Raw genomic sequence first — 27,576 nt, forward strand, 5'->3', positions numbered from 1 at the left:
AGCTGTCCTGAATCTAATCAGACAAATTTGCAGGCAAAAGTATGCAACTGGTTAAGTCTGGTCATGGTATTCCTGATGCAATTACTGATAGTTATAAATCAGCCATAAAATGTTATCTCCCCCACTATCTATGGAATATACATATACATACAGTAGGCCTGGGAATATGTATTAACAGGCCTGTGCTATAAATTAATGAACTACTTACAGATAGTCTGGCTGAAAATTCACCGCAAGATACCCAATACCCACCTAAAGATCACCAGCTTTCTGCTTTCAAGGTCTACTGCACCTCCTCTGCCCAGCGGGTTTCCACCCTTTAGCCAGATTGAAGGGAGGCATTGCTGAGGATGAAAAGAGGGTGGGAAAGGAGAAACAACACATCAATTTGATTTTCATATTTCCGTGTGATGTTTTCCGGCAATTTTTTGCTCTCCAGGAACAAAGTTCACAGGTGCTTCAGCAACCATAGACAGTTTCCTTTGGAAAATTTGCTACAAGGTCTGAAGGTATCAACTACCCTCAGACTTTGCAGTGCTGCGGGCTATCAGAAAACTGTCCCTTTATCCTTAAATACAGATGACTTCAGTTCAACTATTTGATAGATTAGAGCGCTCCTAATACTCAAAACATCCAATATCTCCCATACCTTACTTCAAAAAAACACTGGATGATATTGCAATAAAATAATGTGGGATAAATTACCCAACATGTGAACGTCAGGATCAACATGTATTCACTTTACATAGTCTGGATTCCAATTATTTGAATGGAGTCCAAATGGCCCTGTACACTAGGAAATAAAGTTGACCGAGTTATCAACACTGATGTGACAATTACTGATTTAGTCCAAAAGCACATCCAAGACACTTGCATTTCACAGCATATAAGCTCATCTATCTGTATCTTTTCCAAATGAATGTATCAGTATTACACTCATACATTTTCCAGCTTGAAAAATGATATCACAGAGATGAGTAAGATCTGGTTCTTCATATGCAGGGTAATTTTCAAAAGGAAATGTAAATGTAACATACTATCATAGCAATTTTCAAAAGTCCAACCACCTGGATTAAGTGCACTTATGTGAATAAAACATATTGGCAATTCAATAGCATATATTGTAGCAATTTTCTAAAGCTATTTTAAATCAGCTTTGTAAATAGGCACCTTTGGGTCTCTGGGGAAAACAGTGCATCTGGTTCTTGATGTCCAAACTGCCAACTGTCCAAATTTCTTGCCCTTAATGCCTTAGTGCTACCCCTAACACCCACTCAGGGTCAGGGCTGTCTTTTGGGGGCGATGAGCCAGGGTAATTGCCTGTGCTTTGGGGGGGGGGGGGGCCCATACCACTGCTGAAGCCCAGCTCCCCCCCCCCCCCCCCTTTCCTCTGCGTCCCAGGTACAAATGAAAACTTAGAGGGTAATTTTGAAAGGAGCTACGCTCGGAACTGTAACATACTATCGTAGCAATTTTCAAAAACCCACTTATCGAGCAAATGCTGTGGCTGCCCCTTTTCTCTCTGAGGCATCCCGGGCAGGACTGCAGAATTGCTGCTGCCACCGGTCCCCCCTAGCCCAGAGGAATCACAGAGGTGAGGGACAGCGCCGCCCTCCATCCATGGCCCAGCCTGCAGGAGAGTCAGGTTGGAGGTCGGGGCTTCTAACCAGCCGGGGGCAGGGAGGGCAAGAGCTTGATCCCCCCCCTCCCCTCCCCTCCACTCTGGCTGGACCACTGATTGCTTGGCGGGAAAAGCATTTTACACATATTCATTTTGTTAAGACTTCCGGAGCTGTGCACTTTTACAATTAAATCTATAATGGTGCTAGTGTTAATAAGTGGAGCTCGAAATTGTGTGGTCGCACAGTATCTGGAAGAGGCACCGCAAGCTAGCTACGCTCGTTGACACAACCACAAAATCGTTGATGTCTGACTGTGATATTATTGCAAATCGCTTTCGGCATCTTCAGCAACTGTATATGTGTTTGTGTCGCATTCTCTGCGTATTCACATTTCATTCAATTGCAAAAAAACAAAGTAAAAGCAGAATTATTGAACTGAAGAAATTGTCATTCGCTGGGTATGTCACATTGTATCATGCTTAGCTGTTAAATCAATGCTTTCAGTAATATTATGTGTGTCTGATCAAATTATAACTATTTCAGGAACACTGTGGGTGATGAACGCCTAAGTAACATTGCCATGCAAGCAATAGAAAAGAGCCTCTCCCAAGCCCTTGAAGCAGTGGTTAACCACTTTACAAATTTGCATAAGAATCAGCAACGTCAGTAGATCAGTACAACCTGTATTTTGCCTCTGTTCTCCTTCCTCTCACAACTTCCCACTTGATCTAATTGATCAACCAGACCTTGGATAAACAACGTGGTCATGGCTTTTCCTATCTGGCCAGGGATATTGTTTTGTCTCAATCTGGTCTGCATCCTCTCACTGAAATCCAGTCTATTCCTAGATGTGTCTGCACTTGTACTAGCTCAAGGGCAGGAAATTGTATTTTTTTTTGTTTTTAAAGAGATCTATAACCTATGTTTTCTTCTTCCTCCTTTGTACACTCCCAGGAAGGCGTGAAAAGGAGGACACTGATGGTCCACTGGTCAACTTGCTGAGAAAGGCACCGCTTCCTTAAAATGGTACAAAAACTGAACCGTGGGCCCCAGGGTACTCAGGAAAATAACAGAGAAGAAACTATTACAGAAAGGGCAAATCAAACCAGAGGCAGGAAGGGTAGAAAGAATTCCCTCTTCCTAAATAAAAGATTTCCAAACACATGGTTAAACTAGGCAATCTTTTCCACTTTACCCAGGTCTCAAACCTAGAGAGCCAGGGGCTCTTTCCTACGAAAACAAACTAAAACAGAATCAGCAAAACAACATGCTGCCCCTAGCAGGGACAACTGACAAATCCATGTACTAAGATGGTGGCAGGGGTTTATATACTCTATGAGCACACCATCTTAGGCTCCCACATGGCTGAGCTAAAACCAGCATTAAACTATTTCCGTGCCCCCTATGAAGAACAGAACCATCCTCTCTACACTACCAAACTGGTCTGTCCACAGGATGTGATGTAGTGTATAGCTTTTATAGGGTCTTGACTGCAGGTTTAATTGACTATAATCCCCAGTCAAAAATTAGGATTTCTGGCAAAATCTAGTAAAAATGACAGGAGTCAAGTGGCACCTTATAGACTAACCAGTTTATTAAAGCATGAGCTTTTGATGACATAGTCCTTTTCATCAGATGCATGAAGAGATGGGTAAAATATATCTAGAACAGAGAGAAGGCACTGAATTAGGCAAATTCCAGGTTAGTTACCTTGCAGCTGGTGCTGTGGAACCAATCACAGCCCAGTACACTGACTTCCTGACAAATAGCGTTGCATAATATTAACACACTTGTAGAACTTGCCTCCATTTTGAGTCAATTAAGCAAGACACTTTCAGTATTAGCTGTCTGACCCTCAGGAGGGCCTCCAAGCTGCCAGGAATGTCACTTGAGTTTCCAAGGAGAGGGAGTTCTTACTGGAGAAGACAAAAGTCCCAGAGCAAAATAGGGATTTACAACACAGGCACACAGAACCCCATTTCACCACAAATCTCTACTGCAGCTTCTGACCTTCTCCAGCTTACGTTCACTGTTATGGATCCATAATAGTAGGCACAAGTATTGTAAAATATAATTCATATTACCTCTATACAGGGAACAAAAATGAGGGCTGGATCCGTTCCATTTGGCTCAGCAAAGATATTTTGAGTTTGGATGTCTGGCTGCTGAGCAGCTCTGCTACCATCTCGTCTACAAAGGACTTCATAAGTCTTGATGCTTATGGAGTAGAAAAGTCACATTTTGATTTTCTACCTTAGAAATGCCATTCAAGTTTGCAAAAACCTCTCAGGAAGTTTCAGCAACTGTAAAATAATGTCAAGTGTCAAGAAATGGCCTTCCATCTTGTACCCTTTAAATCCATGTCAGTCTCTGACCAGGGTTCAGTATGCTGTGTTTTCTGTTCTGGAAGCAAAGCCACAATGTACTAGTTTAAGCCAACAGAACTTTTGATTCTAGCAAAGTCAACATAAAACAGAACTTTTTATGACTTTTAAAGACATTTCTTTGTGGCTTCAGTCTTCTGAATTCTATGACCTTCTGAAATGTGCGATGATGCAATCCAACAGAAAACCTAAACCCACTACCAAAAGCAACTGATTGTACGAGTCTGTGGATTAAACGCGTTCATTAGCAAGAAGTCTGCCTTATAAGTAAAATTTACCTGCAACACAAAGCTTTGCTGCCTGGGACTCCTTTGATATCACTGAGATAAATTTAGAAGCATATTTTTCATGGCATTATTTATGTTATCAGGAGAGGATGACTAATGAAAGGGGTAAAATTGGTTCTCTCATCTTACTAAAACTAAGAGAGCAAGCAATTCCAGATGAAGCCTCATGTACTTCATGCACTCAAGTTAGGGAACCAGGGCTGATGCAACAGAAATAGATGCCCTAGGCAAACCTTTGATCATGCACCCCTTTTCCCCAGCTTACCTACTGGCGGCAGCTCCTGCACATTGTTCCCTCCTACCAGTGGCGGCAGCTCCAGTGCATTGTTCCCTCCTACCAGTGACAGCAGCTCCAGCACATTTTCCCTCCTACCAGTGGCGGCAGCTCCTGCACATTTTCCCTCCTACCAGTGACAGTAGCTCCTGCACATTTTCCCTCCTACCAGTGACAGTAGCTCCTGCACATTTTCCCTCCTACCAGTGACAGCAGCTCCAGTGCATTGTTCCCTCCTACCAGTGGCGGCAGCTCCAGTGCATTGTTCCCTCCTACCAGTGACAGTAGCTGCAGCACATTTTCCCTCCTACCAGTGACAGTAGCTCCTGCACATTTTCCCTCCTACCAGTGGCAGAAGCTCCAGCGCATTGTTCCCTCCTACCAGTGACAGTAGCTCCAGCACATTTTCCCTCCTACCAGTGACAGTAGCTCCTGCACATTTTCCCTCCTACCAGTGACAGCAGCTCCAGCGCATTGTTCCCCTCCTACCAGTGGCAGCAGCTCCAGCACATTTTCCTTCCTACCAGTGACAGCAGCTCCAGTGCATTGTTCCCTCCTACCAGTGACAGTAGCTGCAGCACATTTTCCCTCCTACCAGTGACAGTAGCTCCTGCGCATTGTTCCCTCCTACCAGTGGCAGCAGCTCCAGCACATTTTCCTTCCTACCAGTGACAGCAGCTCCAGTGCATTGTTCCCTCCTACCAGTGACAGTAGCTGCAGCACATTTTCCCTCCTACCAGTGACAGTAGCTCCTGCACATTTTCCCTCCTACCAGTGGCAGAAGCTCCAGCACATTGTTCCCTCCTACCAGTGACAGTAGCTCCAGCACATTTTCCCTCCTACCAGTGACAGTAGCTCCTGCACATTTTCCCTCCTACCAGTGACAGCAGCTCCAGCGCATTGTTCCCTCCTACCAGTGGCAGCAGCTCCAACACATTTTCCTTCCTACCAGTGACAGCAGCTCCAGTGCATTGTTCCCTCCTACCAGTGACAGTAGCTCCAGCACATTTTCCCTCCTACCAGTGGCAGCAGCTCCAGCACATTTTCCCTCCTACCAGTGGCGGCAGCTCCAGCACATTTTCCCTCCTACCAGTGGCGGCAGCTCCAGTGCATTGTTCCCTCCTACCAGTGACAGCAGCTCCAGCACATTTTCCCTCCTACCAGTGACAGTAGCTCCAGCACATTTTCCCTCCTACCAGTGACAGCAGCTCCAGTGCATTGTTCCCTCCTACCAGTGGCAGCAGCTCCAGCACATTTTCCCTCCTACCAGTTGCGGCAGCTCCAGTGCATTGTTCCCTCCTACCAGTGGCAGCAGCTCCAGCACATTTTCCCTCCTACCAGTGACAGTAGCTCCAGCACATTTTCCTTCCTACCAGTGACAGCAGCTCCAGTGCATTGTTCCCTCCTACCAGTGACAGCAGCTCCAGCACATTTTCCCTCCTACCAGTGACAGTAGCTCCAGCACATTTTCCTTCCTACCAGTGACAGCAGCTCCAGTGCATTGTTCCCTCCTACCAGTGACAGTAGCTCCAGCACATTTTCCTTCCTACCAGTGACAGCAGCTCCAGTGCATTGTTCCCTCCTACCAGTGACAGTAGCTCCAGCACATTTTCCCTCCTACCAGTGGCAGCAGCTCCAGCACATTTTCCCTCCTACCAGTGGCGGCAGCTCCAGTGCATTGTTCCCTCCTACCAGTGACAGCAGCTCCAGCACATTTTCCCTCCTACCAGTGACAGCAGCTCCAGCACATTTTCCCTCCTACCAGTGGCGGCAGCTCCAGTGCATTGTTCCCTCCTACCAGTGACAGTAGCTGCAGCACAGTGCTCCTTTCTTTGGCAGTATTGACTATGGGCACAGCATCCCTCTGTGCTTTTGCCGCCCCCAACATTGTAGTGCTAGGCGACTGCCTAGTTTGCCTAATGGGAGCCCCCGCCCTATAGAGAACCAAGTAAAGAAAGATTTGTCCACCCCCAGACAAAAAATTATAAGGATATTCAAAACTGGACACCTTAACTGAGAAAGGTATAACAGCATTCCAGAGACCCAAAGTAGGGGAAACATAGCAAGAGCAGTAAGTGGGCTCAATGCTCTGTAATGCATAACCGGTTTGAAACAAGATGAGCTACACAGACCAGAGCCCAGCACTTACCAGCCACCATTAACTACCGGCACAGCCTGGGCTATAGGAAGGATCAGGTTCCTTAATATATTCAGGAGAAATAGGACTGTAAAATATTCCTTACTATTGTAAACAAGATCATGCAGGCTTCATATGCATGTGATTGTAAGACAGCCTTGCAGTGCTATTACTTTTCAAGAATACAGCTGCTCCAAAATGTATCTACTGACTTTAACAAAATTGATCTTCTCACATGCCCTGCTTATGTACTAAAATTTCTAATTATTTCTCTCTCAGTCTCCCAACTGCTATTTATAAGCCAAACTGCATCTTCCATGCAGACTTAACATAATACCTGTCCTTTTTCTGATACAGTATATATTCCCACATCAGATGTTTGTCAGATTTAATTGTACCTAATACAGAATGTATGTTCAGGCTGCCGAATGGCGTTTTCCTGCATACAGGCTGTACATGAGAAGATGAAACGCCAACAGGATTGGGTAAAAGGGGGTTTTTTTGTTTGTTTTTTTTAATGATGCAGCAAAGAGCTCCATAAACTGTTATATCTTGTCCTTTAGGGTAGAAGTGGAATTGACTTTGGCAGTCTGCTCTAAAATGTATAAACTAACTCAAGTAGTGTATTTTTATATAGCATAGTCATAGCAATGTTGAATGCACTGACATTATCCGAACAATTGTCTGATGTTAAAATGTTTAACCTTTTCAGAAGGAGATTCAGAAGCGCCACAAACAGCATCAGAGCAATTCAAATAATAGCAGCCCAGCTGAGTGCATCTCTCTTCTCCAACTTCGATGGCCGTTCAGTCCCAACCTCTCCTTAGCTAACAAGTGAGATTAGCTATATTTCCTTGGTGAATGGGCGGACAAGATGGGCCGGCCGGCCTTTTTCTGCCGTCACGTTTCTGTGTTTAAGATCGCCTCTCTGTCGTGGCTTCTAATCCACCTCAAATGTAAAGTGATATCTTTAAACTGCCAGCCCTAGTTTTATTAGCGCCAGCGTGATTCTCTCATATCTGAGATCGATCCATTAAATCAATCGGAGAGCAATTTTCGAGCTGCCCGCAGAAGTGCAAAGTCCGCAGGTGCTTTTTTTTTTGTTTTGTTTTGTTTTTACCAATGGAACTTTGCTCCAGTTTTCAAAGGGAAATCTTTCTCTTTCAGAGTTGCCCAAGAAAAAGTACCCAGAAAGCTTTGTGCCTGCTTTTTTGTGCTGGCACTTTTCCTGGGTACATTTGCATGCATATGTTTGGAAAAGGCAAGCATACACCGGCTAAGTGCAAACCCCTTTCCCGGTCCCTCACAGCTGGTAACGTCAGGCCCGTTAGTGGCCCTACGCGGGCAGCTTCATTCGCACAAAGGATAGCAATTTACAAAAACTCCATTCCCATGGATAAATCACTACATTTTCCTCCTTTTCTTTTTGTTATTAAGAATACAATATGATAGCCCAGGGGGAGTCAACTCTGGTTCCCAAAAGCCACAAACAGGATTATCCGCAATGAGTTATGCATGAAATAGATTGGCGTTCGTTGCCTCCACTCTATATGCAAATCTCTCATATGCGTATTCATTGTGGTCATCCTGAAAACCAGACCTGTTGGTAGCTCTTGAGCACCGGAGCTGGCCCACCCCCAAGAGCACCAGGGCCTGTCTGGTGTAACCATGATCCCAGACTGCACAGCGTACTTGGCAAGCCAATTTTCAATAGCCCGTCTAGGTGCAAAGACCATAGATCTAGTAGGCGATTTTCAAAGAAAGCTTTGCGTGTAATTTTTCTTTCAAAACTTCACTTACAAGGGTAACATGGACACACAGGTCCCTGAGGACTCTGCATCCTGCTTTTTCCAGCGGGCGGAGGCAAGAGGGGAAAATAATGAGCACAGACTTGAAAATGCTATTCTGGGTGCATGTTTTATTTCCCCCTTGACCATACCATGTCTGCAGGAATGCCCTCCCTCCCTTTTTTTTTTTATATTGTGGCTAGAGGCAGGCGTGTTGCGAACCCCCACACATACATATTAGCTGCTCTAAGGAGGGACATTTTCAGACAGGCCAATTTACCCTGATAAATGGCTCTGAAAATCATTGTCTTCATATCATCTGGCTTTATCCTTATTTCCTCTCAGTTAAAGATCCGCTGTGCTTATTCCATGCTCTACCGATAATCATCTTTAATTTTTTTAATTTAAAATCTTTTTTATTTTTCTATTATAATCATTCAAGGCGAAAAGACAAATTCAAATATAAAAATCATCCTTTCTGTGGAATGAGCACCATTTATGATGAACCTCTCTTGCCTATCGTTTACCCAGTTTACCAGCTTAGCACCCGCCTACGCTACTCAGCTTCCGAGCCTCGTCACCGGGTCAGTGTCATGGGCCTTACTGAAGGCCACGTAACCACATCCACTTCTTGCCCATGATCTAACTCTTCGATTACCCACCCATTGGATTTTCCAATAGGTCATGAAGGCACTTCCTTAGGGGCACCTGGCCTTGAGGAACGCTGGGTTACAACATGTCCTCCTAGTCCTTTCCAAGTTTATTTATTTATTTAAAATAATTCATATCCCGCTTCTACAAGGTCTGAAGCAGTTTACAAAGTGTACGCTCTTAAAACATAAAACAAACTTAGAAAAGGAGCATAACTCAGGGGCTTCGGTTAACCTGACCAGCCACACCAAAATGAGACTGAGGCGGGCTCTAGCTGCCAGCCTGAATGTTCTGTTTTGCACAATGTTGGTCACCATTACCCCCAAGCCGAAACCAATGCTGAGAGGCAAGCAGCAGCAGCATAGGTTCAGGAGAAGATGCAGGTGCTAATGTAAAAGAAGTGAGCGCCACCTGGCTCCATTTCATAAGGAACAGGCTAATCTAAGTCATGGCTTTAGCCCATTGCCTGCAGGGACGTCTAGTTCAGATTTTCATAGAAATCAATGGAACAATCAGAACGACAAGTCCCCGCATAGAGCGATCAGTGCCAGAGGCTCTTTGCTTCTTGGGTTCAGGGGAGATTGGGGCTGCCAAGCCCCCCCATCATTGTTTTTGTGTCAGAGAGGTAGAGTGGAGATATTGGGATGTTGGGCCATCAAGTCTCATCATTGTTCTTATGTACTGGGGCCACTAGCTCCCTTTGTTGTTGCTGTGTGCAGGGGATGGGGGTGGTTCTTGTAGGCAAGGATGGATAGCTGGGGAAAGGTGCTGAAAATCCAGTGCCTAAGGGCACATGTCGATATATTATATCCTGCCCTGGTTACCCATTCAAAGAAATGAATGAAAATTGTTTGACATGATCTCCTTCTAGTAAAAAAATGTTGCTGTCTTGGATTTTGTAAGCTGGTGAGGTGATGTCTCATAAGAACAGTCTTCATGCAAAACAGAAAAAAAACGTTATCATGGGAGTGCACTGAGCGAGGGATTGAGTCTGCACTCTCTCTCCACCTATCAGGAGTTCCTTCTGTGACTGTCCCAAACCAGCATCTGACGTCATTATGACACAATGGGAGGATCTGCATAAAAGGTGCTCTGCAACACATAGCTGCTGGCACATTGCCTTTTTTTTTTTGTGGTCTCTGGGCCTTCTGTGTTGGATTTTCAGGGGTACGAAGAGGACAAGAACTGTCAAGATCATTCCATCAGGGTCCAGATTGCGCCATCTGTCTTCTCAGCCAACAACAGAGGACTTTATGTTACCTAACAATCCATCTGTTTATACAGGGATTTCTGAACTAGGTGGTTCCTTCTCCACTTATACTGACACTTTTGTCTCACTGAGGCTTGATGATCATACACCATCTCTATTATTAGTAGAGTCATCGATAGCTTCCCTGAAAGTAAATCAGCAGATCCAAGTGTCCATGCTCTTATGCCAAGTACACCAGAGGATTTGAGATCTAATAGGGCAATTGCTTCAGATGGCGGCTCAAGAATATATATTTGCTGTACTCCAAAACCAAGTCCAATGGCGCTAGGGTATCTGTGGACAACTATTATGGCCTTGAGAGTTCTCGGACTACTAAAACTGATTATTATTGTTAAATATGGGAGAGATTTCTATACAGACAGGTTCCCCATTCAAGACTGTTCAAAAGAAGGGAAGATTGAAAAATTAGAAAAGCAATGTAAAAGATTACAGAATTGTGAGGCAGCCTTGATTAGGGACAAAGAAGTCCTTCATCGTAGGCTAGAAAACGTTGAGCATTTCTCTAGGAGGTTTAATCTTTGTTTCTTACACTTTCCTAAATCTTCTTTTAGATTGCCGTTGGAGATGATTACAAAGTTTTATCTTGAAGTCCTGCAGGTACCAGCTGAGACCATTCCTCCTACATCTAAGGCTTTACCATCTTCTCATATTTAGAAAGGTAAAAATCTGAGAGAAATTCTTCTGGTAAAGTGGTGTCAAGAAGTTTGGACTTCACTGGTTTCCTGCAAGACTCAAAGACTGAGGTTTCCTTGATAGCTGCCTTATTAGTTGTATTTGTTTTAGAACAAGACAAAGAGTAAACTTTGAAAATGGTTTTTCATTGTAAAGATACTTCATTTATGGGTCAAAAAGTCACTCTGTTTCCCAATGTTGCTAAATCAATGCAATGAAGAAAAGATCCTTTTTTGACACTGAGAGAAAACATGGTGGCTTGTGGCGCTATTTTCATATTGAGGTTTCCACGTAAATATTTTGTGAAATTATATTCCATGACCCAGTGCAATTAGAGGTTTTCTTGCCAAATAGAGTAGTTGTCATCATTTCTGCTCAGTAATCACTTAGTTGGTATTATATTAGGCATGTATGTTATATATTTCTTTTTATTTTCTGCCCTTCTTGCCTCTCCTTAATGAGTTCTAAATATTGATGATTGTTTCCCTTGGTTTATGTTTCTTCTTTCTTTACGGTGGAATTTCTTTATTCAAATGTTCTTGATTTGTTTCTTCTGAAAAATTAAAAAATAATTGAAGAAGAAATAAAATGTTGACATTGTGAGCAGATTCAGAAGGCCCCATCAACTTGTGTTTCCGTGTAACCCAGTGCTTCTCATTGCTTTCCTGAATCAAGGTAACTGGTCAACAATTACAGAGGTGTGGGTCAAAATCTGATCATCTTCCTAGTAAATGCCATAAGAGGTTTGACGGACTTCATGCTGATAATGATCAAAAGTGGGTCCAAGGCCAATGCACCATCTGCTGAGGGAAATCTTAAAACTGCTGCTTTCATGCAAAGTCCACGGGACACTTTCCACCTGCGGAACTTTGTACCAAATTTCAAAGAGAAAGGATGCACACGCTCTCCTTTTGATAACCACCGTAGGCACAAATGCACCCAAAGACTTTGTGCGGACAGAATTTTTATGGAGCATAACATGCACGGGTTTGAAATCACAATCTATGTGCATTAATTTCTAACCCCACCCAAAAACATGGCTCCAGCAAGGCCTCCCCAAAACGCAGCTAAAGGTTGCCACCCTCCACGTACCAGGTTGAGGGAGGGCAGTTTCAGAGCGTCAGTTTACCTGGGTAAATAGCTTTGAAAAACTGTCCTCTTAGGTATTACTTCCTTCTAAAGAAAACATGTTGAGACTCAAAGGATGCCCACAGAAGATAAATAGTTGTTGGAATCCATTGTATGAACAGCAAATGTTTTTGACCAACAGAAAAGCCTTACTTTTTTATGACTTTGCCTGCGCGGTAGCCCAGAATTATTCTGCAGTGTATAAGGCAATTTATTATGAATGAACCCGACTATACATAATTTCTAGTCATTAAAACCAGAAAGTGTGTGGGTTTTGACACTGGATGGTTGTCGTATTTTCAGAGTTGCAATATCCTTTTTTTTTTCCCAGAAACTCAAGGGTGCCACAGAATTTATTTTTCCACTGTAGTGACATTAGACAAGCTCTAACAGGATGGATGACATTAATTTGATCTCCAAGCAATTGCAGCTGCACAGATATTGCTTCCCCCCCCCCCCCCATCTTGGAAAACTTGAATTAACGCAGATTGCCTCGGGTTAGCAGACACTGATGGCTTTATGCTCTAGTTTATTGCTGTTAATGGGAAATCAGGCATGCTTTCGACAAAAAGGAGAATGTGGTCACATGACACCAAAGGAGGACTGACTAAAAAAAATCCATAGTTAATATTTATTGAATTTTCATAACTCTCAAATTTGCATGTTAAATTTTGATGAAGCACAACTACAGAGTCTGCAGCCACTACTAGAGTAGCTGTATTTTTGAAGGCCATGCCATATGAGACTACATTACACCAAAGTGCCTGATCTGCTCACCTTCCTCTACCTTAGATCCAGTGGGCCTGAACACTCTTCCATATTGATATGCAGGCCCTCGCTTCTCCAAGTTTTGCAGGTGCCTAATGAGCTCCATGGATTTCCAGTATGTGAACTCTCTCTGGTTTGTCTTCCTCTCCAGGGGGGCACATGCGGCAAAATGAACTACAGTCTCTAACCCATCAAGGCTCCCAGCTGAAACTAAACATGACAGATTTACAAATGTGCAGACTGTTCCATTTACTATTTAATGCTTGCAATAAATATTTGCATGACCTGACACTAGAGGGAACGCTCTATAATTCATAGCTCTACTCTTGACAAATTATACTGCATTAGAATTTTAAATAAGAGCCTTAGAGCTTGATGCCAAAATCCCTAAGTTTTGCTCACAATGACGGTAAGTTTTAAACAGCTGCATGGTCGCACATGTATGCACGTATGCTAGCTCGCACCAAAGGATATGGCCAGTATATAACATACGCATGTATATGCATGCATGGTATAAAATAGGCTGCATATGCATACAGTATGCACACATGTGCATTCAAATGCCACCTCCACCGCGTAAGTGGAGGGATTTTACTAGAATGTGCGCCTGCGCAATTACCAGTTTCCCCAGTTCGTTCCAGTTCGCCCAAGTAAAGGTTAGGACTTCCTAATCCCCCTAGTTAATTAGCCTCCCTTTTACCCTGTTAGCGCCTACCTTAAAACCCCACTGACTAGCCTCGTTTTTTTTTTTGTTCAGGACTTACACCCCATCCATAGCAGAAGTATAGTTGCGCGGTAGGGGACCCCGGCGCGCTGTTATACGAGTTAAGTATTTACGTGCTGGTTTCATTCATAAATCCTGAAATGTCCATGTCCATGCCCCGCCCACACCCAGCCCCCTTGTGCGGGAAAAGACTTTGCCCGCATACTGGGAGATACAGGCGTACGCAGGTGCCTTTTAAAATCCATGCGGTGCGCACTAGCCTGGCTTCCACGCATATCTCTCAGCTTTGGCACGCACCGGACTTTTAAAATTTACCCCAGTGTCTGCAAATGCATACGGACTGTATCCCAGTAATTAAGACTCATTTTCTATCCCATATCACAGAATGATAACATTTTATATCATGAGTATATGATAATGCCTTAAAGTGCCTGGGTAAGAATCCCAGCGGTGAAGGAAGAGATACACATGGGCTTATAGAAGATGCAGAAAACGGGATACAGGAAAAGGACTCCATAAAAGAAGCATAGGGAAGGTCATTTTTAAGCCAATTCCACGGTAAAACCCGCGCTTTGCCCATGAAAATGGGGCTTTTAGAAAATTGCCCACTCAATACGCTGGTGAAATTGTTCACGTAGGGCCTCTATGCGAGAACGTTTATCGGCATTCGGGGGAGACCTTCCAGGGGCGGCAGTGTGGAGAGGTTCGCACTTAACGTGCAAATTTCTCCAAAACAAACCAACCACACAATTTAGCAGAAAAAAATGCACAGGTAACTTTTCTAGGATAATTTTCAAAGTGAAAATACGCGCCTGCTTTGAAAATTAGTGTAGAGTTTTAAAGTTAATCCCTTACTTTTTATTGAAATACTGCATAGTTTCCTCTGTACATACAACCTTCTACTACTTACTACTAATCTACTGGGTCTTTACACAGAGATGTGTGAATTTTTCTGCAACAGAAAGGGAAACTGGACATTTTTGCTGGTCCTGTCAGTGCTCTTTGGCTGTGTATTTTTCCCACCTCCCTACCCTATCCCTCTTTTGGGCAGGAAAATCTGCCGAAAATGCATAGAAAGCTCTAATCATATTTCTAATGCCTTACCAGTGAAATTCTGCCTGACTGCAGTGCTCCCTGGGTTTTTACTGCAGAAATAACAGAACGTGTCAGCAGAATAGGACCACCTGGTCCACCCAGACTGCCAATTTGTACCTGTCGGGTACGTTGGCACTTGAACTATGGTCTCCTCCCTCCCTCCCAGGGAGCCCAACTTTGAAACTTATCCACGGTAGGGCACAATTTTTTGAATACCGAGTAGTTCTGCTCTGAATGCATGCGCGCATATTTCAGTGCATGCAAATGTTTCCAGTGCATGAAAGTGCTTACTTTTGCTACTTGTTTTATAAGCATACGTGCATATAATTTAGGGGTGAAAAAATATATAACATACATGCAATAATCCTGCTTGCCACATAGAAGCAGGGATTTTATAAAGTATGGGGCAAATTTTAAAACCTGCGCGCGGGCGCAGATTTGTTCGCACAACCCGGCGCGAACAAATCTACGCCCAATTTTATAACATGTGCACGCAGTCGCGCACATGTTATAAAATCCAGGGTCGGAGCGCGCAAGGGGGTGCACAATTGTGCAACTTGCGCGCCGAGCCACACAGCCTGCCTCCGTTCCCTCCGAGGCCGCTCCGAAATCGCAGCAGCCTCAGAGGGAACTTTCCTTCCGCCCCCCCCCCCCCCCCCCGCACTTTCCCCTCCCTTCCCCTACCTAACCCAACCCCCAGCCCTACCTAGAACCCCCCCTTATCTTTGTTGAAGAAGTTATGCGCGCTGGCCAACGGCCGGCCCACTGTGCCTGGAGGCTCAGGCCCCGCCCATGCCCCACCCCTTTTTGCAAGCCCCCAGAGCTTGAGCGACCAGGAGCTTGAGCAAGATAGGCTCGGCGCGCACAGGGGGAGGGCAGGGGTAGGTTTTCGGGGGTTGCACGCGTATCTTACACGCGCAACCCTTTGAAAACCTACTCCTATGTGTATAAACCATTTTGATAAAACTTAAGCACACACATGAAATCACCAAGCTGTCGATACCTCCCACCAAGTCACCCAGTCCATCTGCAGTTTAGCGCTTCACTCTGAGCCCCCACCAGTTCACCCAGACCTGCCTAATAAAAATTGCAGACAACAGTTAAGACTGATTTCACTTGCGCCAATCAACTGGCAGGTGTAAACCTGTACAAATACATTCAATTATTTATACGCGTATATTTCTTATAAAATAGCAATGACTGAGCACACTTCTTGACCCTGCTACAAAATACCCCTAGATTACCATTTTTTTTGCACTAGTAAAATATATGCTTGAAGCCAAAAATTAGCGGCCAAATTTTCAAAAGGCCGCAGGTGCAAATCCCGTGCGTGCGCCGAGTACATTGTAGAAACGGCCTGGCCACGCTCGTATATGTTGGTACACGCAGAAGTGCCGGCAGAGGAAAAAGGGGTGGGGCCAGGGGGGCGGGGCGGGTGCCAGCTGGGACAGCGCCATTAGGCGCTGTCCTAGGGAAGCCCGTGCCGGCAGCTGGTCTGAAATAAAGGGAAAAAAGGTATGGAAAGGGGTTTTAGGGGTCAGGGAGGAGAGGGGGAAAGGGAGGCAGAGCAGGAAGGGGGACAGGGAACTGGGAACCAGCCGATCACGTCGCCACACGCATCTTAAAAAAAATCCCTCCCCTGCGCACGTTAAACGACACCTGCCTGCACATACGCGCACCGATATTAAAATCGAGCACGCATATGAGTGCGAGAATCATATTTTATAAACATGCGCACATGTTATAAAATCCCCGCATCCGTGTGCGTGCGCCAGGAATCGCACACATGGATTCCCGCGCGCATGTTATAAAATCTACCCTTAGGCGAATACGTTTGATATTTATAAAGTACCGTATATGCAAATACATTCTACTTATGTGCGTATAGGCTATTTTTCTGGGTGGAAGCCCTTTGAAAATGTACTCAACCGTTTTTAAGTCTCATGTGCGACAGGTAATTAAAAGCATATTATTGCTACTAAATAGTTCTATACGTTTATTTTTCTGCTTTTCCAGTATTAGGAGCCCTGGGATGAAAAGATTTTGATGGAAATTCAGCCTAACATTTGATGTCCCTGATACTTAAAATCCATTTTTCTTTTTAATTTACTACAGGGAAACAGCTCAGTTCAGATCAGTTGAAATCTCAGGTAGGTCAGAGCACGGTGAGATGTCCTTGAGCATTTTTAAAGTTGCTCTCTACCATGGGTTTGTGTCTGTGGTCACCAGCTAATGCCATTTCTTGCACAATTTCCCCATCGAAAAAGGAAACGCCATCTCCAATATGTTATGACATATTTACACAGATATTCATATAACAATTGCTGCCAATACCATATACAGTAGGGATGTACACAATCTAATTTTTTTCATTTTCAGTTCATTCGTTCTTCATTTTTAGAGCTTTTTTTTTTGTTGGGGTTTTTTTTTCATGTTTTCTCATTTTCAGCAAATAGAGCTATTTTCTGAAAATGAAGACAAAATATTTTTAGATTTTTCCCCTTATGTTCAGTTCATTTACAATGAAACAAAAACAGGCTCATTCATCCCATTTTACCCATTTCTTTCAAATGCCCAACTCTGCTGTGAAAAGTTCTGCTCCAAAGAAGGAATCTAGGCAACATGAAACGTTCATACATTTCCTCGTTTCCTTCCAAAAATAAAGCAAACCAGTATATTGAGTAACCTGTCTTACTTGTCACTTCTGAGAAAGGCACTGCAACTGTTTTTCTATTGTTGTCATTTTCATCTGTCTAAATTGATGGATGTTTAGTTTGCTGGATTCTCTGCAATAGAAAATAAATATCAAAACTTCGGACAGTTTGGATTTTCTTTTGGATCACACAAAGAATCTTGGACCTTATATAGGGTTTTAGATTCAATAGCTTGCTAATGTGGTTTTGTTATGGGAGATCAGCTGTTTATTCATGTAGCAATCGAGAATGTCTGGACAAAGTGCACATTAACTCGTTATTTCTAGAATTACCATAAGCCTTTAGATAATGTCTGTTCAATTAAAAATCAATTTTAGACTTAGACCCTGAGGTAATAAAGTGCAAAAACTTCCAAAAACAGGGATCGATGCAGAGAAACCCCCAAAAATGTTGCACATTTTAGGAAAGGGTTTTTTTTCCTTTTCAGATTTGCCCCTTCACAATAGTCAACTTTTGTGCGTAGCTTGCTATATGCTAAATTTTATTTTAATTCAAGTTAATGAGCTGCTATAATATATCATCATGCTGAGTAGCTCGTTAATTTTGAATTTGTGGAAAATTGGCCCATCAAAATCCCGGGCCAGGTTTCAAAAAAGATAGCCTGAGCATTATACATGGCAGTATAGTTCAGACATGACTAGCTAAGGTACTTGACCAAATGCAGTCTTACCAAAATAAGCCAGCATTTATACCTAGAGGCAGTTCAAGTTTGCAGAAACAGAAGGTAGAGTCACAGTAAACGGCCAGTCTATACTCAGGAATAGAGGAGTTATTCCGAGGAGGATCAGGCAAAGACATTCAAAAGGCAAGCAAGAATAATCTGAGATCAAGAGCCAGGCAAACAAGGTACAACGGATAGGAAGCTACAGAGCAGAAGGCCTGAAGTAGACAGGAGAACACCAGCTGAGCTGTTCAAGGAATAGGCCTCCTGGAAGGAAACAAAATTGTGTAGCATCCTCCAATCAGAGGTTAGCACCAGCAGACTGAGGAGAGAATATTCACAATCCAGTACAATACTAGGCGCAGACAACTTCAGACCCAACTGAAGGTTGGCTTCCAGGGTAGAAAGCCAGCAACACAGAATGTCAGATCGCAGGCAAGATTCCAGTTCTCAGAGCAAGATGGCAGGAGATGCACCTGCAATGGATTGGGAACCAAATGCAGCCTTGTTTTCTTTGTAAGTAACTCAAGGGCTTACCAGGTTTACATAACCGTTGTGATGGTTATCTAACTTAATGATGGTATAGAAGAGTTTTTAAATAAATAAATAAATAACTTTCCAATTCCAAGCCTGTCTGTTTTAGCTCTCCAGTGGGAAATCTTTCATCTTTCACCGTATCATAAAGGGTGCTAACATTTTCCCAAGGATTTTAGTTTCAAGATACATATTGTAGTAGATAGTTTACAAAGTTCAATTCACAGCGATTCAACATCAAGAGTGTCCTCACTTCTTTCCCTGCCTCTTTGCTTTAGAGGGCAAGCTGTCCATACTTGTTCACTTTCCATGTGGAACAGCAGGCGGCATTAATCCCACGCAAGGTGCATCCTGTCTCAGATTTTCTAAGATGCCAGAATAACATTCTTTACAGTCTCCACATCACGGGTTTAAGAGGTCAGTAAGTCTCACCCCTCTCAATTAAAAAGGCTCCCAATGGGATCCTACCCTCTTTCAGCTCAGTCCCAGAAACGTTTGGGATATCCTTGCCCTTTTCTACAGTTCTGAACTGAGTTGAAACAAATTTTCTTTCATGGAGTCTAGTCAAAATTCCTGCAGACTGGCTCAATACTTTAATAATTTCAGTCAAGATGGCAGCATCCTGTATGTCCCTGCCACTGCGGACACACATTGCATTGGAGAGATTCAGTAAGCCACCCTTCCCATGTCTCTGTACTGGAAGAAGATACAGTATTTTACTGTAGGTCTCTCTCTTCAATTTTCTGGCAGAATCTAGACTCAGGACTTTCCACAAGGGTTTCTGCGTACCTTCTACTGGGCAATCACACTCAGACAAAACCTGAGGCGTAACGGGATTATACCAATATCTGGTCTAACGACTGGCCTAAATACAGTCCAAGGTTACACAAAGAAGTGTCATCATAAAGCTTTCAGTCTACTGTGCACCTCTAAAAAAAAACCCAAAAAACAATGAAGTTCATTATATTGTAGTAAATAGTTTGAGAAAATAGTCATACTAGTTTTACATGTACTTCATTCTATACTACAAAATTCAGAATATAAATCAACTTTTGGTTGTCAACCACCTAATAGGTCTTCATACTGATTTTCTTCAAAATTGGTTCATAGGATATCATAACAACATACCTGATTGCCTCATTGAGAATCTATTTGCAATGTAATTTTTTTTTCAGAAATACTGACATTTTAATGTCCCCTAAATATCAATATTTGTATACAGAGCTTCTTAAGGAATAATGACCTTTTAATTATTATTAACTACCAATAATCACAATAAATGTAATTTTTCAGGAATAATGACCTTTTTAATTTTCCCTAATTAGATATTGTTTCAAGACTGATGACCTTTAATTTTTTCTAATTGATGGTAATTGCATTAGAGTTATTTTTTGAAATGCTGATGTTTTAATAGCTCCTCATTCCCGATAATTCAATTAGTGCAAATTTTTGGGACTGATAATACTATAATTGCTACTAATTATTGATAATTTAAGTAGTGTAATTTTTTTTTTTTTTTTTTAGGAATAATGACCTATTCATTATTCTTAATTGTTGAGATTTATTTTTTTTTGCCAGTTTCAATGTTTTATTTTTCAGAATAGCAATTTCATAAATGTATGTAATTAGTATTTATTATTCCATATTCTGCAAAAATTACGTGAAGGCCAACCACTCAGTTGTGTTTTATTATAAGGCCAGCCTTGCAGTTATGCCAGCACTGCCGGCACTCCTTCCCCATCCTCACCTGCCACCCTTGTTCTTCAGATCTCCAGAGGGACCTAACCTCTGCCCACAGAAGGTGTGATAGAGGCCAAGGCTAGCCCCAGCTTTATACATCAAAGAGCGGTGGCTCATCTATTACCGGTATGCACAGTTCACAGCTAAACGAGAAGTTACCCACTCTTTCCCCAAATTTACAGGAAAGGCAGGACCCTCTGCAAACATTGAACATTAACTGGTTATTTCTAGAATTATCTTGGATGATATGTTGGATGATATCTGATTACTACCAAAATAAAGTTAAATGTTTCAAACTCTCTGTGGATCAGCATCTTCCGACTCAGGCGGGCTCCACTGTGTTCAGAATAGAGAGATTCAGCCTGGTTTTTGCCCCACTGTATACACAGACATAGTCCTACTTCTGTGAGAGAAATCAGAATGTCAAAAGCCCCATCTCTGTGGAAAGCCACAACTGAACCAACCTGTCCTGAAAAAAAAAGAAAAAAGAACTGGTGGGCAGCCCCCGAATCCAACTCGTTTAAAGTGTAAAGCAATAGTTGAGGGGTTGGATATATTATATATTAGCAACACATTTTTTTTAGAATTATTCAGAGGTCTTGGATATTGTCCAGTTACTGCCAAAAGTAAATAAATACAGAATAATAATTGTAGAAATCAGAGCCGACAAACAGATTATAGGCCATACCTTTTTAGGGGGTTAACTCAATCCACCTGTGTCTATCTTTCAAGAGCTGTGCTTCTTTCCTCGGGTCTCTGAAAGGGCAGTAGTAGCGAAGTTGCATTGTCTTTAATCATTACTAGAGACATTTTGTCTGATCCAGCATGCTAATTCTTAGGTTATCTGCATTACAGATGGGGGGGGGGGGGGGGGAGAAGTGGATGCTTGACAGAGGTAACAGTCAGAGAGAGTAAAATGTTGCAGCACAAAGGGACTTACATCCAATGAATGATAAAAGCAATGGTTTTAAGAAGTCCTTTTTCGGTTTCAAAATGTTCGATCATCTTAATTTCAAATGTTTTGCATCCTTAAGCACGTCTGTTTTAAGTGCCCTGATTTGCTACAGGTAACCGACTCACAGCGATAGGGGTGGTTGCATAATTAACTGGTGTTTAAACCTTAATTTCTATGAATGCATTTTTTCTTCTCACTCCTCTACATCCAGGTTGCAGCTTACTTGATTATAATCTGGATTTCATTTTTCAAAATTAAAAAGAAATAAACCTAAGCATTACTACAAAAAAAAAAAAAAGAATTTTAGTGCTTCCATTTTACTGGGCAGGATATTGTGTAGTTTGTAATATTAACTAAACAAGTAAATGAATTGTGTTCTGACCAGCACACATACTGAATGCATTTTAAACTGATATGTAAATCAGTGCTCATGAACTCCTTGATAATAACATGTTTTTAATACAACTTACACAAGTATAATCATTTAATGCCTGCTTAGTTGTTGGCCAGCTTATAAATAAATGTCAGATTTAACTGAATTTTCTGAGAGGTCTGTGAAGGCTCTTTGGCTCCTGGCCATGTCTGTGCTTTTGCAAAATTACTCGTTTAGCTACATAAACAGAAAAACTTTGAGGTGTCATGTGGTAGGCAAATTTGCCCTGGTAGGTGAAATCTAGTGTAAGACGAGACAAGCTAGACAGATCCATCTCTTCAGTATTGAAATGGAGTTGCATTGCGACTTTGTGCTTCCACTTCCTCACACTGAAAATGGGTTTTCTCCCAACTAAAGCCTCATTTTTTCAAGCTGGATAAACCTCATATGCACGATAAACCAGCAGCAGACTAGGATTAGTGCTAGACTCGGCTGCATTGATTTATTTTATTTAAAGCCTTCTCCGAAAGGCTACAAGATGGTTTGCAATAACAACATAAACATGAAACACAGGCACAAAATTACAGCCCAAATTACACTCCTGTAAATAGTGGTAAACCAAAACGGAAACACCCAAATTAACAGCGATTAATCGTGATCAAGAAAATGTTTGCGAAAATAGCACGTTTTCCTGTCCATTCCAGGGACTGTACAACCCTGGAATTGTATTGCGGTTTAATTTTGAAATGGAAATCTTGGGTTTAGTATATTTCGGGAGTAATTGGGTTTATGCATGTAAAAGATGCCTGGGGTTGGTGTGCAGAAATAACCCATGTGATTCCATAGGGGAAATCCCGCTTATCGGGCTCTGCTTTGTGCTAAGGTAACTGCGCCTGATGTAGATTTATTTATTATTATTTAGATTTATATTCCGCTTTTTGCACTTTTTTCAGAGCTTCAAAGCGGATTATATTCGGGTACTGTAGGAATAGATGCGGATGGGGAACTATATAGGGAAAAAAAAAAACCCCAAACAGCCCAACGAAATGGTCGCAGAGAAAATCATTTCATCTTAGCGCCTCGTTTCTCATAAGGAGTGCGGTGAAAGGCCGTGCAGTTGGGGGGTAAGTTTTGCCATCGTTTTATGCGGCTCTGGCAGTTGCATGGGTTCTGGAGCGACCCGGATTCTTTGCAGAGGACTGGTGCTGCAATGATTGGGTTATGTGAGTTGGGAGGAGCATATTAAAGAGGGGGAACCCCCTTCTTCCCCCCACCCCACCCCCGCCGGGTAGTTGTAAATGAAGGCTCATGGCACCATAGTCCAAAACCTCTGGCCAGAAATTAGAAAAGATATGCACATCTACACTGAACAGTAAAGCAAGCAAACCAAAATGTATGAGCTTGGGAGGGAGCGCCAAGGCAGTGGCGTGGATTACAAGCTGGTCGAACACGGTGCTCCGGGTGCGGTCTCACCATGGAGCGCTACGGAAGGGAAGCATCAGTAAAGAAGGGACGCGTGAACCGCGAAGGCCTGTTTCTTCTGGGAGAGAACGCGGGTTTCAAAAGAAAAAAAAAACATCGGGAGTGTGCTAGCCAAGGATTTGAGAGGCACTGGGAGCAGGCTTCGTGCTCCCATCTGGCAGTCCCTTGGATCTCCTGAGCTGGATGAGGCAGCCTTGGTTACGGATCTCTACTGGCAATAGCTTTAGCTTACTTTAGAGCTCTGTGTGCGAGCCCCATGCTGTGTGGTTTTTTATGATGTTACGACGTGATGTTATGAAAGTTTATACTGACTTCTCTCCATCCTCTCTTAATTTCTTCCTATTATCTCTCTCCCTTCCTTTACTCCCTCCCAGCCCTCCTCTTCTTCTCTTTCTCGCCTGCTCCCCTTGCCCCCTTCCACGTTCAATGTAATTTTCCATTCCTTTTGTTAACTGTAAACCGGCATGATGTGTTTCACGAATGTCGGTATATTAAAAGTTTATAAATACATAAATAAATAATTTTAGATTAGATGGCTTGGAAGGAGACTCTGGTGATTTCTTTATTTTATGTTAGAGAGTCAGAAGGGTAACCTGCATGGAGTGGCAGTTATTACCATAAAAAACTTGCTGGGCAGAAGGGATGGACCATTCGGTCTTTTTCTGCCGCCATCATTATATGTTACTATTTTACTTGCCTCTTGGATTAGCCATTGTCAGAGACAGGAGGCTGGGCTCAATAGACCTTTGTCTGACCCAGCTTGGCAGTTCTTACGTTCTTAACTCTTAAGTGCTCCCTTTAACACAGTCCTCTGAGCGTACATTCTGTAAATCATTAGCTTAGCACATGAAATGTGTGAAGTCTCCCCAGGAGTCTTGAATTGGGTACCTCATTACAATTTGCATAATGAGCTTCTTAATATTACCTTTGCTCTTTCTATGTCTCTGTCTTCATTTGCCTGTGTTTTTACTCTCATGTATTCATTTGTGGCAATATTTTATTGTTCCTCTGTTCTCTTTTACACAACCTGTGTCACAAGATCCCTTTTGATTGGTTCTTATTTGTCACATGACTTGGTTTGGCACTTTTGAAGCTTTTTGGTTTAGCTGGCTTAGAGCTATGCGAAATCTTTGCCTCTCCGGTAAGAAAGCGTTTATGCTGATTAGGGTAAGCCGCATGCTTTTCTGCTGGTTTCGTTTTTAGACTGGAGTCCAGTTTATTTTGACTGTGTGACACTGACATTTATATGTTTGCCTGTTGTAGATGCAAGTCCTCCCCAGAGCAGAGACTGCAAAACACAGTTTTATTTCATCCTGCAGAAAGCTACGCCAAATAGATTGTAACTTTAATACTGGAACGCGCGGGCGCACATGGACGCACATTTCCCGACATGCATCCAGAGACGCGTCCATGTTACAACATACGCGCATATATGCACGCATGTTATGAAACAGCCTGGACGCACGTACATCCATGCACAATTTTAAATGGACGTGCGCATGTGCGCGCCAATGCCGCTTCTACCGTGCAAGTGGGGGAAATTTTTAAGGGGCAGGCGCCGATGCCATTACCAGTTTTCCCAGTTCATTCCCAGCCCACCCAGGTAAGGGATGCGACTTTCTAACCCCTCTAATTTAATAGCCTCCCTTTCCCCCTGTTACACCCTCGAAGGAGCAGGTGACTGTGCGCACACCAGGGCACTTACCCAGAACATTTTCAAAGTGAACTTATAGTGATGTTTACTTAGAAAATTTGGGGATAGAGTCTGCACCTAAAAGGCACATGCCGACTTTACCCCAACATGCACAGTTACAAAATGACCCTTCTCAAGTATTTCTCTTTAATGCTTAAACATTGATCCAACAGGGTCTTCTCGTGCTTTTTCTTGGTCATCAAACTGTTTCCTGTTCTTCTCCTGGATTTAACGCCTTCCTCCACTTGATTCTTAACTCTTCTTTCCAAGGAAGAGAAAGTGCAATACTATTTTCTAAGGTATTTGAATAGCATAGATATATTTGCTATTTTCTACTGCTCTTCCTCTAGATTTTCTATATATTTATATAAAATTTATATTTTTTTTTATACCGTCATCCATAAATCTCACTTGGAACATTTTCAATTTAGCTACAGTGAAAATTGTTTTTCTAAAACTGCAGCATGGGAATATTTCCAGTGATCTAATAATCATAATAATACAGGATGGAAAAAAGTCTCTCTCTCTTAATTCTTTTTCCTAATGTCCTGAATGTTCTGTGGGACGATAGGAGCTCTGGATTATCTGTACTCAGTAATGTCTACCTTGGGAGCCCCTGTGCTTTTTTCAAAAAGGTTAACTCATCCTTTCCTCCCTAGCTTTCTGAAAGATTGTTCCAGCATCTCTTGCTAGCATATGGAATACAGCCCCAAGGATGTAGCACCAGCAGACACACATGACTATGCCCCAGGACATTTTTAAGAGACAGGCAGCAGTGTTAAAATAGGATGCTTTAAAGGAATCACATCTTTTCAACAAGAGGCTTGACCAAATAAATTTCTCTTAAAATACACAAGTATTTATTCCACTAAAAGCATTTTGTTAGTCACTGTCTCACTTTTGCCCAGATCATAATGCAATCCTTACCTTATTGGGGGACAAGGATTTGATGCAGTTTGTATTAACACCTTCATTACCAATGTTTTTCTCACACAGGACTGCATGCATTGATGGCAGCTCAGAAATAACAAAGAAAAAAATTACAAGGTAAACTTTTTGCACATGCTGAGAGACAGACAGAAAGACAGAATCTTTAAGGACTTCATAGTAGTCAAGTATTTATATCTCTATAGGCGGGCCAGCTAAAAAGTCGAGGTGAGGTGTTGGTGGTGGTTTGGGGACCAGTTTTTCATGCAGAGTGACATGTACGAACAGAACAGTACATCACGGTGAAGATTTGACGTCATTTGGAGCGAGGAAAGTCTAACAAAGATGACATTTCTGTTACATTCTCTCGCCCTGACTTGATGGATTCAATGGTGCGATATTGCCCCTCATTTTCCTAAATCCCACCCAAACTCCTCCCTAATCCCACCCCTTCCCAAAATTTGCATCCACACCATGCGATAGTGCTATTATCGCATGCGTTATGGCATTAATGCGTACATTATTGTGTTATCGCATGCATTAACGCCATAACGCATTTTGATGAATGTCCCTATAAGAGTGCAAGCCTAGGCCTGAAAGAGGTTCTGTTCCATCCAGCCCAATTTTAATTGGCTCGTGCATGTAAAAAACAGGGGTTACACATATGGCCGGGCCTTGCGCATTGCGCACATTTTAAAGGGGGACCCAGCCACGCTCATAACTCCTGTTATGAACACAAGAGCCAGGCCAGTGCCCAGTACAGCGGCCATTTGCTGCTGTGCCAGCTCGCGCAACTTGCTACTGCTCCTTTGGAGGAACTAAAGATTAAAAAAAAAAAAATAGAGGTACCTAGGATAGAGAAAGGAGAGGGAAAGGGGAAGGGAAGGAGAGGGGAAGGGGAAGGGAGGTTAGGGGAGGGGGAGGGAACTGGGAAAGCATTTTTCCTCAACTGTGCCCCCCCCTTGCGAGCATCACCCGCGCTTTTATAATGTGTGCACCAGCGCGCGCATGTTATAAAATCGCGCATCCATGTGTGCGCGCCGGCTAGCACGCGCACATGGACGCACGCGCGTCTTTTTTTCAAAATCTACCCCCAAGAGCGTATTCTAATCGGAAATGTGTGACTGGATGCATAAACTTCACTTACGTGGAGCAAAGAAAGTAAGGCTGCAGCTGCATAATTAAACCGAAGAGTCCCCTTCTGGGACCCTAAGATGCAAGTTCTCCCATTTTTTCAAAATGGCATTCAGAAGATAATTCCAGAGGATTCCCACGGATGCACTGAACGACTGGCAAAGATAATTGATGCAGCCTATGACTGTTTAAGACAAAATAATATTAATAGCTGGATACCATGTAAGACGACAGCCATCCTGCGGAAAAGTAATGGCAAAGTATATTAAAACTGACGTGTAAGTCCTATAATTCTCCATTAGTAGTGCAATAATAATTTCAGCATAATGTGGTAAAAAAAAAAAAAAAAGCATAAAGAAATAGAATATTTAACAAGCTTTTCACAGGTACATTGACCAGACTAATGATTTCATTTGTCACAAAGATATGGAAATAGTGTTTTTTATTAAAACAAAAATGAAAAAAAAATAGCTCAGTTGTCCCTTGTCAACGTTCAGTCTCTAAGTAATGGTTATTAAGTATTTTTATGGGGAGCAAAGAGATTTCTGTTTAATAATCTCTCCA

General features: G+C 42.7%; 1 long non-coding RNA gene across 3 annotated transcripts in view; it reads right to left on the minus strand.

Annotated features, from left to right (window-relative positions):
- The window catches only part of LOC115076247, a 52,738-nt gene extending 25,548 nt beyond the window's left edge, over nt 1-27,190 (minus strand). For 2 of the 3 annotated variants that reach the window (XR_003852711.1, XR_003852709.1), the window contains exons 1-6: nt 27,026-27,190; nt 25,879-25,968; nt 21,137-21,292; nt 17,495-17,585; nt 12,990-13,190; nt 253-344 (exon numbers count right to left, since the gene is read on the minus strand). This is a non-coding gene — a long non-coding RNA (uncharacterized LOC115076247). The remainder of the gene's footprint in view (nt 1-252; nt 345-12,989; nt 13,191-17,494; nt 17,586-21,136; nt 21,293-25,878; nt 25,969-27,025) is intronic. The other variant, XR_003852710.1, reaches the window with a different exon arrangement.
- Between the last annotated feature and the right edge of the window lie 386 nt (nt 27,191-27,576).

Source organism: Rhinatrema bivittatum, chromosome 14, assembly GCF_901001135.1.
Source record: "Rhinatrema bivittatum chromosome 14, aRhiBiv1.1, whole genome shotgun sequence".
In the NCBI taxonomy this organism is placed as follows: Eukaryota; Metazoa; Chordata; class Amphibia; order Gymnophiona; family Rhinatrematidae; genus Rhinatrema; species Rhinatrema bivittatum.